The sequence below is a fragment of the Trichechus manatus genome, unplaced genomic scaffold, assembly GCF_000243295.1.
Source record: "Trichechus manatus latirostris isolate Lorelei unplaced genomic scaffold, TriManLat1.0 scaffold00011, whole genome shotgun sequence".
NCBI classification, from domain to species: Eukaryota; Metazoa; Chordata; class Mammalia; order Sirenia; family Trichechidae; genus Trichechus; species Trichechus manatus.
Window position 1 is genome coordinate 25697770 of NW_004443947.1, and position 15127 is coordinate 25712896.

The following is a 15127-nucleotide window of genomic DNA, read 5'->3' on the forward strand; positions in this document are numbered from 1 at the left end:
GAAGGATGGAGGGATAGACAGAAGGACAGGTGAGTGGAAAGATGGACAGATGGACAGGTGAATGGGTGGATGGACAGATGAAGGGATAGAAGGACAGAGGGAAGGAAGGATGCATGAACAGATGCTCCAGGGTGTCCTTTGATGCTCCCTTCTGTGCATTGTATCATCAATTCCAGCTTGAGGCTAGTGCCTCTCTGGCCCTCCACTCTACTTGTGCCCTATCTCTAGCCACCCTCCTGAATGCCTCACTGCTTTTACAGCTTCTCTCTGAAAATGTGGAGGCTTAGAACCTGTATGTCTGGCTCTCTAATTCCTTTAACTACACACACACACTGTTATGGATTGAATCGTGCTCCACCCACCCCCTACCAAATACACATTAATATCCTAACCCCTATACCTGTAAAGATGATTCCAAATCATGGAGACCACATATGTTATAAAATAGCACTGCTCTATAGGGTTGTCTTGGTTGGAATCTTTATGGAAGCAGTTCATCAGGCTTTTTTTCTGCAGCACTGCCAGGTGAGTTAGAACCACCAACTTTTAGGTTAGTAGTCGAATGCAAATCGTTTGCACTACCCAGGGACCTCCTTGAGCTGAAGGAGATATCAAAAACATCCCAGTACAGCCTTTTTATCCCACAGAGAAGAAGACAGATCCAGAGGGGCTTTTATACTTGGTGCTGAACAGGTATTTACTATTTGCAAAGTGAAATCAACACTAGACCACAGCCCTGAGTGACCCACCACCCACCCTTTACCCACCTGAACTAATCAATCCTGTCTCTGGGGTAGGGGAACCATCAAGCAGCCCAGATGTCTGCTCTGAAGTCAGGGAGGGCCTGTCTTGTCCACCCTGCTTATACCCCAAAATAGTAGGGTATAGTTCCATAGTGGACCATTACAGACAATTTTTTAGATGAATGAATGAGGAATAGATATGAACCCATACATCATAGATTTTCAACTTCAAGGAAATTCTGTCCTTTTGTCTCCTCCAAAGTCAGATAGTATGTATCTATTTTTGATCTGGAAAGCAGGGTCACCCTAGGGCCAGGGGCAGAGCAGCAAAGGAGGAAAGAGTGAGGCCCCTTTGGGTACACAAACCATTGTGATAAACAAACTGAAGTATATTCATACAATACCATCCAGCAATTAAAAAAAAAAAAACTACCAATATACGCCATGTTATGGATTGAATTGTGTCCCGCACAGAAATATGCTGAGGTCTTTACCCCATACCTGTGAAAGTGACCTTGTTTGGAAATGGGGTCTTTGAAGGTATTATCAGTTAAATTAAGATGAGGTCATAAAAGAGTAGGGTGGGTCCTAATCCAATCTGAATGGTGTCCTTATAAAAGAAGAGAAGAGACAGAGAGACAGACAGATGCATCTATAAGCCAAAGAATGCCTGGAGTGACCAGAAGCTGGAAGAAACAAGAAAAGATCTTTCCCTAGTGCCTTCAGAGAAAATATGACTGGGCCAACAATACTGATTTGGACTCCAGAACTGTGAGAGAATAAATTTCTGTTCCTATAAGCCACCCAGTTTGTGGTACTTTGTTACAGCAGCCCTTGGAGACACAACAACATGGATGAATCACATAGACATAATGCTGAGCAAAAGAAACCATTTATATACTAAATTATTCCGTTTACATGACATTTAAGAGCAGACAAAACAAATCATTGGGAATAAAAGTCCTCATAGGGATTATCTCTTGGGAGTGTTAACTAGAAACAGGCAAAAGAGAAGTTTTTGGGGTGATGAAATTATTTTCTATCTTCATCTGGGTGATGGTCACATAAGTTTATAAAGACAAAGTTTCATTAAGCTATACACTTAAGACGCTTGTACTATACTATATATAAATTATACCTCAGTAAAAATTTAAACCACTACCTGTCAGTTTTTCATACTGTGGTAGCTTGCATGTTGCTATGGTGCTGGAAGCAATGACACTGGTATTTTAAATACCAGCAGGGTCATCCACAGTGGACAGGGTTCAACAGAGCTTCCAGGCTAAGACAAACTAGGAAGAAAGGTCTTGTGGTTTACTTCTGAAAATTAACCAGTTAAAACCTTATGGATCACAATAGAACATTGTCTGACTTGCTTGCTTTGGACACGTCATTAGGAAGGATCAATTGCTGGAAGAAGACATCATGTTTGGTGAAGCAGAGGGCCCAAGAGGGTGAGGGAGACCCTTGGTGAGAAGAATTGGCACAACAGCCACAATGATGGACTTGAACATGCTGGTGACTGTGAGGATGACACAGGACCAGGTAATATTTTGTTCTGTTGTACGTATGGTTGCCATGAGTTGGAGTGGACTCTACAGCAGCTAACAACAACAAAAATTTAAAACAAATTCTAAAGTGTAAAACAAAAAACGTACCCATGGGCTAAAATTAAAGTAGCTTTTTTCCTAGGTCTAAAAAAAGAGAGACAATAGTGGAGGAGAGAGAAAATAAATGAAATTACTATACACTATGTGAGATGATGAAAAGGGTTCTGGAGGACCTGAAGTGGTAAAGTCCTGGGGTGGACAATGGAGCCCAGAGAAAAAGGGGAACCGCGGGGAAGGAGGTCAGGTGTTAGACCAATGCAGAGTCAAGCTGACATCTGCTGAGAGCCTCCCCTGTGCCAAGCCCTGCCTGCCTGCATAGCTTCTAGGACCCAACAAAGTCCTTAGAAGCCCGAAGCACTGACATTTGGAATTCTAAGTAAAACATTGCCAAACTCTAATAGAAGAAAGCTCAACAGAGTTCTGAGTTTTCTCAATGTGTAAAAAGAAAATCCAATATCAAATTAACGTTTTTAAAGGATTCCTCCCACTCATCCTTTTTAAAGGATTCTTCTGTGTTGCTGGAGTTTCTGGGTGGTGCAAACAGTTAACAAGCTGGGCTGCTAACCAAAAGGTCGGCAGCTTGAGGTGCCTGGAAGAAAGCCTCAGCAATCTACTTCCAGAAAATCAGCCATTTAAAATCCTTTGGAGCACAGTTCTACTCTGACACACATGGGGTTATTATGAGTCGAGTCGGAGTCAGAGTTGGAGTCGCCTGAATGGCAATGGTCCCTGTGTTGCCAGTGCTCAGGGCACTTGACCTCACTCTTCCTAATCCAACTCTGATTATTTCCTTCACCCCCCACCCCCCACCCCTGGAGGCAGGTCCTGTTATTACTGCTGCTTCCAGATAAGAAAGCCAAGACTCAGGGAGAGGGGCTTTCTGAGAAGGTAAGACGCAGTTGCATGCAGGCACTGGAGAACATGTGCTGTGCAAACCCTCTGGGAGGAGCTCTGTTAGGGCCACAGGACCAGAGGAAACGTGAACAATGCCTGGCTCAACCCCCTGGTGTAGATGAGTTAACAACACAGGTGCACACATAATCCAGGGCAAGTACAGGCACACACCTGAGGTCGAGGTGGTGAGATTGGCCTGGTGGGGCTGGCAAGGCTGGGCTGCCCGGAGAACCTCCATCTGTGAGGCGGGTGCTACCCTGGGAAAGTTGGAACTGGGGCCGCCACAGATGTGTCATGGGGCTGAGTGTTCATTTGCCAGGCACTGTTTACCTAGGGTGGAGCTGCCAGCCCTCCCAGTCCACTTGTGCCTTGGTGGGTGGAGAGCTTTGTGGGGCCCCAGCAGTTCAGCCTCCAGGACCCCATCCCCAAATCTACTCCAATCCAGGAGTTAGAGAGGAGGCCCGGATCTAGAGACACTGGCCAAGTGAGGGCCTGGCAAGGTAGAGAGCATGCAGCCAGGAGTCTGTCCTGGGAAGCCTGTTCTGAGGCACCTGTTCTACTTGCCCTTTGCTTGGAGGAACAGAGTTCAGGGAAGGGGATGCTTGGCGAAGCATTGGCTGGTGATGAGTTGTTCCCCATGGTCCCCCCAGGGACTGAATCTGTTCTCTATGGAGGGGGGGTAGGGTGGCCGAGGTGGGGAGGGGATGAGGGTAGGACAGGGAGAAACCAGGGTCTGGAAGGAGCATGACACTGGGGTAAGTGCCCTGCCTGCCCAGCAGCCCTATGGGGACTGTTACCCAGTTCCACCCTTGCCTTCCTAGTTTTGCACCTTTTCTGCCCCTCTTCCACACCTAGACCTCCAGGTATGTAAGCTGCCCCCAGAAACCAGCCCGCTCACACTGTCCCACACACAGAAGGAGATTTTCCTGAGCCATGCCCCCTGGTTCTCTTTTCCTGGCACCTCAGCCCTGCCCTGCCCTTGGCACAGATGTCAAAGAGAGTCACAGTCACACTTAGGGCAGAGCACCAGCCACACCATGCCTGACTCTCCCCCTCCAGTTGAGAAGTCTCTCTCTCTCTCCTTTGCCAGCATAATATGGAACCTCAAAAACTGCATGGATAAGGATGATGGTTGAACAACATGGCAAGTGTACATGTGGAGATTTTGTTAAAATGGCAAATGTTTTGTTCCATATACAATGGCATCACTAGGGTTGGTGTCACCCAGTGTCACCTCCACTAGGGTTGGTGTCATGGTGTCACCCCACACCATGGACCTCCTCCCATACCAGAACATACAGAATCCTTGGTAATGTTTATTATCAATTTTACTCGTAGAATAATATGTAATATAGTTGTAAATTGCTTAAATGGAATATTTCTTAGATTATATGAATACTGACAACAAAATTGTTTTGTAAAATCTTTGTTGAATTACATTATTAGTAAATGAGGGGAAGCCTTTTTTGATTTTTCTCCTTCTTTTCCTTTAATTACTACTTCACTCTCAAAAAAGTTACAGATATATGTTCACAAATACTAATTTCCACAATATTGTAGCTAAAACACCAGAAAATTTGACAAAAGCAGCAACTATAAAAACACTGGCAGCAATGAAAGGGTGCAGACGAAACCATGTGATTCGAAGCGACATCGTAATTGGGTAATAATGACAGCTCTGACCGAGCACATTAGAAGGTTCAAAAAGTAAATTAGCATGGCGTTTTAGCCTTGTAGGTATATTGAAACATGTGAGCTGGGCTTATAAAAAATGTTTTTGTTGTTATAACTACCTACAAGGATAGTTTTATAAAAAGTAATAAATTTCTGCTGAAACAATGCACAAAAATTTTATAGACAGTCATTTTGGTGTCACCCTGTCTGACAGTGTCAGCCAGCACAGTCCGCACCCCCTACACCTTCCTAGTAATGCCACTGTCCATACATATTTACTATAATAAAAAAATAAAACAGTGAGAAAACACCTATGTACTGATATGGACCGATTTCTGAAATATAACATTAAATTAAAGAAAGCAATCTGTAATATAAGCAAAACAAACTGCAGGAGTGTAGGGATGGGGCATGTGAAGGAGAGAGAGGGAAGTGAGAACAGGGACCCCGGAGAAAAAGAGAGGTCTCTAAAATCAGAAGCAAACACCTTGACCTTATATAGCTTCAGCCCCACTCATCCCAGACTTCCTGTTGAGTTGACTGACCCTCCTGGGGAACAACACCCAAGGCCCACGGGTCTCGCAGAGCCTGTCCCTTAAGACATGTCCTCCTCCATCTGCATTGGCTCTCAGGAAAAGGGGAGATAGACCATCCCTGAAGTCACTCCAGGAACTTTCCTCCCTTAGGAGAGGAAGTTCCTCTTTGGGTCAGGGTGTCAAGGTGTCAGAGGTGTCAGAGATCTGCCTCCATCCTGCCCCAGCCCTCATATTGCCCTCTTTTGCTGAGCACCCTGATGGGTTGCTTATGGAGAAGTCAGCCCCCGTGGAGATGCGGTCAGGGAAAGCTCCTGGACCAGGTGGAATGGGACCTGATATCAGGCCAGAAGAGAAACATGCCCCCTTCTGTAGTGTCAGGCTGGTTTGAGGACAAGTCAGGTACAGGGTCTGCCAGACCTCACACATGTCACGTTTGTCCTGGAAGGCTGAGCTATAACCAACAGTGAGGACCGACTTATCTGGAGCCTGCTGTCAGGTCAACAGAACATATCTCCCCATGGCCAGGCATAAGCCAAGTTGTCAGTGTCTGGGAGAGCAAGCCAGGCACCGAGTCCCTGACCAGCACCTGCCCACTGGGCTCTGGGGATCCTCCTTGGTTATGTGTCCACACCGGGGTCTCCATGGCCATGGTTCCACCTTCTTTCTGGGTCTCTGCTAAATGTCCAGGGCAACGCCTCACAGAAGCTGATCCTGCTGTACTGCGGGAGGAGAGGAAAAGAGAGATGGGATTTCAGGGCTGTTAACAAAGCTAGTGCTAAATCTTGTTCTCAATTCACTATTCATCTGCATGACATCTCTCGGGAGATGTCCTCATTCCTGATGCAATAGATAGCATGGCGCAAGAGACTGTGCCAATCCATAACCTGGCAGGAGTAGGTGTGAATGTGGCTGGGCCAGGGTGAGGACAGGCCCTTGTTTCTACTTCCTTCTACCTCTGTGAACCAGTAAATCCTACTGACAGTGGATCAGGATGTCCCGTTATCTTCATGTCTGGGGCAGCCCTATGTGTGACTCATCTCCCCACCTTGAACCTGAACTTCCTGCTCCCAATTATTGCACATGGAAGGGAAACTTGGCAGCCTTTAGGGAGATCCCCAGAAGGATGAGTGAGCACCAGCAGAGAGTCTGGGTGGTGGTGCTTGGAGGCACAGGCATAGCTTTCCTCGTGGCCTGGACCCTTCACTGCCCATGCCAGAGAGGCTTCCAGGTTGCAGTCTTTCACTTCTAGATGTCTGTCTCTCCTGCCCTCTTCATCTCCATCTGCACCATGGCGGGTGGGGTGTTGGCGGTGGTGATGGGGACACCTTGCCCCTTGTCCTTCTTGGCAGTAGGCCGGTTGTGCCCTGTGCTTTTGTGTGCCTATGATCATGTCACTGGGTACCCCTGCCTACAGTTTCTGGACCGCTTCTGGCCTGACATGGGAAGATTCATGTCCTCATATACTTTGAGCTTCTATTAAACATCAGTGAATTGTACTGCCTTCCAGTAACCAGTTGCCCTCCAGTTGAGTCCAACTCATGGTGACTCCATGTGTGTCAAAGTAGAACTGTGCTCCATAGAGTTTTCAGTGGCTGATTTTTCAAAAGTAGATCACCATGTCTTTCTTCCAAGGTGCCTCTGGGTGAACTTGAACCCTAACCTTTCGGTTAGCAGTCAAGTGCGTTAAATGTTTACATCTCTCAAGGACTCCATTACAGCCTTCAAACTGGCTTATATACTTGACACTGGCTTCTTACCTACAAAATGAAGCATATCTTGGTTTCACTGATTCTAAAACATTGTCTATTCAGTGTGTAGTGGCACCCTGACTCCAAGGTGGTCAGAGGCCAGGGTGTGCCTCTGTCCTGGGAAGCACTCTGTAGGGCCAGGGAAGGTTGGGCGTGGCTGGACCCTTGGACAGGATAGCTGCTCAGAGTTTCCCATCCCTCTGAGAGTGGCAGTGTCCCTGAGCGTGGAGGCGCCTTGCCAGGAGGCTCGCGCACAGGTGTCAGAATTTGACCCCATAGCTTCTCTCAGAGGCGTCCTGTTCATCCTCTCCAAGACTTATGGTATCCAAGCTCCCCTCAGTTTGTATCACTTTAAACTGGAGATTCCTAAACTCCAAGCCTACCTTCTCCTCCTGTAGCTGCAGGAATCCTGAATTTGTGAGAGGTGTTGCCTGACTGGAAGTCCCTGGGTGGTGCAAATAGTTAATGTGCTAGGTTGCCAAGGTTGGAGGTTCAAGTCTACCCAAAGATGCCTTGGGAGAGAGGCCTGGTGATCTACTTCTGAAGAAGTAGCCACTGAAAACCCTATGGAGCACAGTTCTACTCTGACACACATAGGGTCACCATGAGTGGAAATGGACACCATGGCAACTGGTGGTGGTTGCCTGACCGAGAAGAAGGAGCACAGGCCTCGAGGGGAAGTTGACCCACCAGAGTCTGTGGTTCAACTTTGGCTTGACTTCTGATCAGCAGTTTGACCTTGGTGTGAACCTTGACCTACGTGAGCACATCTCACTTTCCTCATCAGCACTACCCACGCACCTGATGGTGGGAAGATGATGTGAACGTTAGTGGAAGCCCCTTGCATGTCCTTCTCTGGCTCTTCAGAGGTAACTTCTAGAAGTATGTCTCAAACTCTACTTTCTTTTTTTTTTAATTATTTTTTTATCATGGCAAAATACACATAAAATTTACCATTTTGACCATTTAAAGGGTACAATTCAGTGGCATCAATTACATTCATAATATTGTGCAACCATCACTGCCATCTAGTTCCAAAACTTTTCATCACCCCAAATTGAAACTCAATAGCCATTAAGCAGTCATTCCCCATTCTTACCTATCTCCAGACTCCCCACAACTGTTAATCTGCTTTCTGTCTCTATGGATTTGCCTATTCTGAACATTTTATGTAAATGGGATCATGCAATATTTGTTCTTTTGTGTCTGGCTTATTTCACTTAGCATGATGTTTTCAAGGTTCATCCATGTTGTAGCATGTATCAGAGCTTCATTTCTTTTTATGGCTGAATAATATTCCATTTTATGGATATACCACAATTTGTTTATCCATTCATCTGTTAATGGACATTCAAGCTCCACTTTGGATTAGTAAGTCAACAAAATTATTGATTGCAGATCCCAGAAGTGAGGGTGCGAAGGTGAGAGAGAGGGACAGGGAATGCCAGAGGTGTCGCTCCCCTTGAGGGAGGGACTACGGTTGGCCCCCAGGTCCAAGGGATGAGTAGCCTTCTGAGGATAGTGATTGGATGGGCTGCTTTTACTGCCCTGACAGGCCCTTGACCTCTAACTAGTCCTCTCTATCATTCCTTGCACCTCATCAGGAACAGGGCTGCTGCCCTCCAGACCCCCGTCACCACTGAGGATGGGGGCATGCTGTCACTCTCCTCCGAAGGCCCTTCCCTGACAGGGGGTCCCAAGGTTCATTTGGGAGAGAGGCTGTGAAGAGACAAGGCACACAGACTGGTGGTGTGGGATCACAGCCATGTCCACCTGGCCCTGAGATCCTCTTCTTCTGTCCCTGGGAGGGAATGGGGCATCAGAGGAGAGCCTGGGTCTCAGGGGCCTTTGTACAGCTTCTCCCCTGGAGATAACATCAGTCTGAGTGTCAAATTGGGGCATCCCTGTTCTCTGGCTGAGGGAGGGACCTGGACAAGTGCTGAGAAGAGAGACAGGGAGGGAGGAGTCGGGATGTTGACTCACAGTCTTCAAAGGTATTAAAAACAATTACTCCATAACTCTCCATCTCTGCTGACAGCCAGGAAAACTACATGTCTTAGGGGCCTGGTTGGGCTGGAAACGACTGAAGGTGGAACAGGTTGCATAAGATTAATTACCACCATTGCTGAATAATTGATTCCCACCATTACTAGCCCCCACTTTGTCTCATGATATTTCTTCTTCTTTCTCCCTTCTCCTATTCCAGTCCCTGTAAAAGTTTAAAATTAACTGAAGTTTCTCCTTGGAGCATGGCAAAACAAACTGATAACCTACTGGATTGCCAGTAAAAGGATTAACTCATTTGGGACGTGACCACCATGACTAACGGCACCAATAACCCTCAAGGATTGCCACTAAGAGGTTAACTCATCTGGGACTTGCTAACCGTGACTACCATGAAAAGAAACTATAATCCTGTCCCTACAAAACCTTTAGCCAGTCTCCAGTTCTGGGAGACAGGTTTTTTGGAGGAGCTCATCTGCCTCTGTCTCCCGTATATCAATATACAATAAAACCCTCTTGTTGTTCACCTTTACCCCGTCTTAGTATTGGCTTTTGTGGCAGGTGGCTCAGATATGCATTTTGCGATTACAAATTTGGTGCCCAATGTGGGGCTTCTAGCTGCTTGAGACCCGCTGGCCCTGGGGCGGGGCCTGGGATTGATCGACAGCTCTCTTGACAAGCAGCCTCGAGAGGTTTCATTTGCCTCCAGGGAGACTGTCAGCGGGAACTGGGCCTGCCACAGAAGTGCCAGTCCCCAACTGCACCAGAAAGAGGTGGGTGAAAAGGAAGCAAGACTGGCATAGGAGGGATCCCAAGAGGTGAGTCCATGACTCCTCTCCCTGTTGCGCTCAGGGCTGGGGCAGATAGGACAGGCCTGAGGTTTCCAGAGCGGGACCTGAGCCCTTGGTTTCTGAGGTGAGCGGGGACTCAGATGACTGACCCCATGAGTAGGATTGCGAGAAGGGACTTGTGGTGGCTCTAGAGTCTTGGTTTCAGGTTTCAGGGTAAGGTGTATGAATAGGGTCACTGAGATCACCTCTGTCATCCGAGAGGGTTGTCTGAGAGGTTGCAGCAAGCAGAACTGCTTTGAGTGTAGGGCCAGCTGAGTGTGGAATTGAAAATGTGCCGTGGTTTGTGTTTGCTTACTGTTTGTGTGTATGTGTGTTTGTCCTTGTGAAGCCTCAGAGGTCTCGTGCCATCTTCGTGTACACGTCAATCCTTATCTGTATAACACCTGTCATCAGATTTGTGAATATTTCTGGTCTCTTTTTTTTCTTTGCAGGGGGCGGGGGGAGGGCAGGATGACTGGTTTCATTGGTCAGAAGAAGTTTATCATGCTCAAGTCCTTCTAGAAAGTCACCTCCAGGGAGGTTGGGGGCCCAGAATAAGAATTCAGGGAATTCTGACTGAATTGAGCATAATTAGAAAGGAGGTGGATTTCAGGTAGACAGTATAATAAATCACCATTCTGCTCAGAAGAAAGGAGTTAGCCCATTAATATCCACCAAGGAGAAAGCACCTGATATGGGGGGAGGTTCATTTTTCCTGGTAAATCCCAATTGGGTTGTATTCTAGAGAACAGGGAAAAGTACAGCTATAAACCCATGACTAAGAAAAAACTGATATTTTTATGCAATAATGTTTGGCCCCAATATCAATTAGGAGACCAGGAAGGACGGCCACAGCATGGATCTATGGCTTACTATACGATTCTGCAGCTGGATTGGTTTTGTAGGAGTGAAAAGAAATGCGGTGAGGTCCCCTATATCCAATCTTTCATGTCCCTTTACCAGACCTTAAACCTTCTGACCAAGTTCTTTTTCAGGGAAAACTGAAGGCAAAGGTGCTCCCTGAATCCTCAACAGAGGACTCCCTCTTGGAAGGATTAGTCCCGGTACCTGTTTTGGCCACCCCTCCCTCATATGGGGAAGGTGTGGTGACAGCCAACAGGTCGGGATGGAGAGGGATGAAGCCTAATTCTAGTACAGAGGGGGTGGAAGAGCCTGGTGGAGACAGAGAGAGCCAGAAAGTGAGAGTTCGACTACTTCAGGTATGGCTTCCCCTTCACCTTCCCACACTCGTCGGTGAGGGTGCTGCCAGGGCTTGGGCAGGGCAACTTCCTCTAAGATAAGTTCCAGCCAGAGAAGGAACAATGTTAGTGCAGATTTCTTTCTCTATCTCTGACTTGTATAACTAGAAAAATCAAAATCCTCCTTACTGGAGTGACCCAAATAGAATAGCAGAATTGTTACTTTCCATTTTCTCCACCCATAGCCCTACATGGGAGGACATTCAGGCTCTCTTGACAACATTGCTAACTTCAGAGGAGCACCATATGGTGTTAGAACAGGCTCAAAAAGAGGTCAACAAGCTCCACAACCAAGATCCCTCAAACCAGTCCCGGGGGAGAGGCCATCCCTATGCGAGACCCAGGGTGGGATCTGAACCAGGAGAATGGGAAAAATAGACTCCAGTTGTATAAAGATTGCTTGATTGCTGGCTTGCAAAATGGGGCTCCCAAACCTAAGAGTCTACAGAAGATTAGAGAAGTTATTCAGGGAGAGACAGAGGACCCCTCCACCTTCTTAGAAAGAGTGATGGACACGTTCCATCAGTACACTGATAAAAATCCTGAATACCCTAATAACTCCGGCTTTTGAATATGACCTTCATCTCCCAGAGTGCCCACGATATTTGGAAGAAGTTGCAGAAGTTAGAGGGTGGCCTGGGAATGCCTATAGGACAGCTGCTCGAAATCGCCTTTAAGGTCTTTAATAATAGAGACAAGATACACATCTGATACTTTTCAATAATTCAAAAAAGTACAGCTGAATCCTAAATCAGGAAGTGGAGGCAGTAAGTTCTACCAATCTGTGTAGTAGACACTCAGAGCAAGGAGAGTCCCTGTGCGGAGATCTCTGGGAAGCATTAGGTCAGGGACAGATGCTGATCAGGTGTTTGTTGGTGTATTAATTTTCTATTGCTGCATAAGAAATCACTACGAATTTAGGGGCTTTGTGGGACAAAGAACTAGATTGCTGGTTTCTGAATATAACCAGAGCAATCAAGATGCCTTTGTTTTCCAAAATAGCCAGGCAAGTAGGGCTACAGAGGCCCCCTACCTAGCGAACTAACTTCAGGAAGGGAGAGGGCATGATGCAGTCATGCATATTCATTGATTAGATTGATCATAACTATGCATTAAGGCCCCAGTCATGCATATTCATTGAGGCCCAATGACTAAGGGACGCTGGACCTTGGAGCTTTCTTTTTTGGGCTTCCTAGAATGGTGAGAACATCCATACATGGGAGTGTGGCATTTCTTTGGGGACAATGAAAGTCCCTTTGATTGTATCCTTTCTGGTTATAGTAAATAGGTAACTGTAAGTATAGGTAGTCTCTGTGAGTTTTGTGAGTAATTCTAACAAATTATTGAACACACCAGAGGCAGTGAGAGCCAGCAGGGCCTAACATCTGCCTATCTGGCAGTTGATTAGAAGGACAGAGTCCTAACTTGTGAGGAACCACCCTTGGGTGACTGGTAGATGAAGAAGTCTGTGCAGGCAGATGTTTTGTAAAGACCTAACTCCGGGTGGTGAGAGTAAAAGAGAGAGAAAATGCCACATGGGTGGCTGGTGTCAGAGATGGAGAAGTAGGAAAGTGGGGATGTGAATTATCTTTGCATTTTGGGTTCGGCCTTGTGTCAATTTTCATTTACACACACTGAAAATAGCACATATTTATTACCTTACTGTTTCCATAGGTCCGAAGTCTGGGCACAGCTTAGTTGAGTTCTCTGCTTCAGAGTCTCATCAGGATGCAATCCAGACATCAGCCAGATGTCCCACCAGAGGCTTGACTGGAACTGAGATTCTGGTTTTCTTTCTGGTTGCTGCTTGGGAACCCTCTCAACTCCTAGAGGCTGCCCATAGGTCCTTGCCATGTGGCCCCCTTCATGGGCCCACTCACAACATGGCAGCTAGTTCTTTAAATCCAGTAAGGAGTCTCTCACTGCAGTCTGCCAAGAAAGGCAGAGTCTTACATAATGCTTTGTAATTAAGGGAGTGATGTCCCAACACATTTGCCCTACTCTGCTATTTAAAAACAACTCACTAGTCTGCCCACACTCAAGGAGAGAAGAATCAGAAGTGGGAAATTTTGCAGGTCATCTCTGGTCTGTCTACCATAGCTGATGTGATCAGTCCTAGATGTGGAGAGCTTGATGCCATCAGTACTCTGTTGCATGGAAATAAGGTGTAAGAGATACATAGGCTATGATTTCACATAGGCTTGGGGCATTTTCAGTTTCCACTTTGTCTCTTTGTTACAATCCCAGTAACTATAATCAATGCCTATGGTATGTTTTTCCTGATACCTGTGCGCATGTCATACACAGGCACACAGACATGCATTCTGTTTGACGAATAGAAGTTTAGCCTATGGCAGGTTTGAAGCACTTGGGAGCTCCGATGTTGGGGTCTGAATCCTTGAGGTGCTCTCACTCTGCGATGAGTGGAATACCTGAGTAGCCACTCTACTAAAGGCAGCCAGCACTAAGACCTACCCAGTGTATGGAGAAGGAAAAGATTTTAAACGTGGGGAGTCTGACAAAACTGAAATGTAAGCTAGGCCTTAAAATAAGAGGCAAAACTTCAGCTGGCAGAGAGTGGGACTAGAGGCAAGGCCTACCTGGCCAGGAACATACCTACTAAAGCCAAGGCAGGGGGCTCAGAGAGAGCATGGGGTATTCAGAAGAAGTGATACAAGTAATGCGGGCAGCATATAAGGTGATCACCTCTGTGGACAGTAGACGACTTGTGTGACCAATCATCTTGGTTTGCCCTGGACTGTTACAGTTTTAACACTGTAAAACCATATTCTGGTTTTCAGTGATGGATCCAGAAAATTGGGGAAACAGCGAAAAACTATGATGTTGTTAATTGCTGTTGAGTCAGCTCTGACTTATGGTGACTTATGTGTAACAGAAATGTTGTCCAGTCCTGTGTCATTTCCATCATCATTGGCATGTTTGAGTCCATTGTTGCTGCTATTGTGTCAATGCATCTCACTTATCTTGTTTTCACTGACCCTCCTCTACTTTACCAAACATGATGTCCCTTTCTAACGATTGGTCTTTCCCGATGATGTGTCCAAAGTAAGCAAGTCAAAGTTGTGCCATTCTCAATTCTAAGGAACATTCTGGTTGTATTTCTTCTAAAAACGATTATTTCTTCTAAGGCTTCTGTCTCTGTTGCTGCTTTTTGCCCTGACCACTGATATTGGCAATCACAATTTGTGGTTCACGATAATAAATCATCCGTTGCTGCATCACTCTGAGTGACTTAAGTGCATTGTAATCTTGAGCATTTATAGTTAATCTTAACTTGTCTGTGAATTAACTGTTGTACTTCGCATTATGATAGTGCTACTTTAATTTTTTTAACATTGTGAATATTGTGACCATGTTTTCTAAAATTTAGATAATAAAAATGAGAAGAATTGCAATACCATTGGCGGCAAGACCCACACAGAAACAAAAGAGAAGGCTAAATGACTGTGGCATTTTAATGACAGGTGGCAGGGCCTACATGCCTGGATTAGGAAGGTAAGTAAACAAAATAGAGCATCCTGCACAAGGTGCTCAGAGTTTGGGATTAGACATGGTGGAGAAGGGAATGAAAGCACAAATGGAAACTGAATCTCACAAATCTGGGATTAGACAGACAAGTGCTTCTAAATTAATCAAAAGTTTTTTGTTTTTTGTCTCCCTAAAGACACCTAGGAACTCTGGTGGCGCAATGGTTAAAGCATTTGGCAGCTGACCAAAAGGTTGAATGTTTGAACCCCCTGCTGTATCGCAGAAGAAGGTTGTGGCAGTCTGCTTCCATGAAGATTTACAACCTGGAAACCCTATAGGG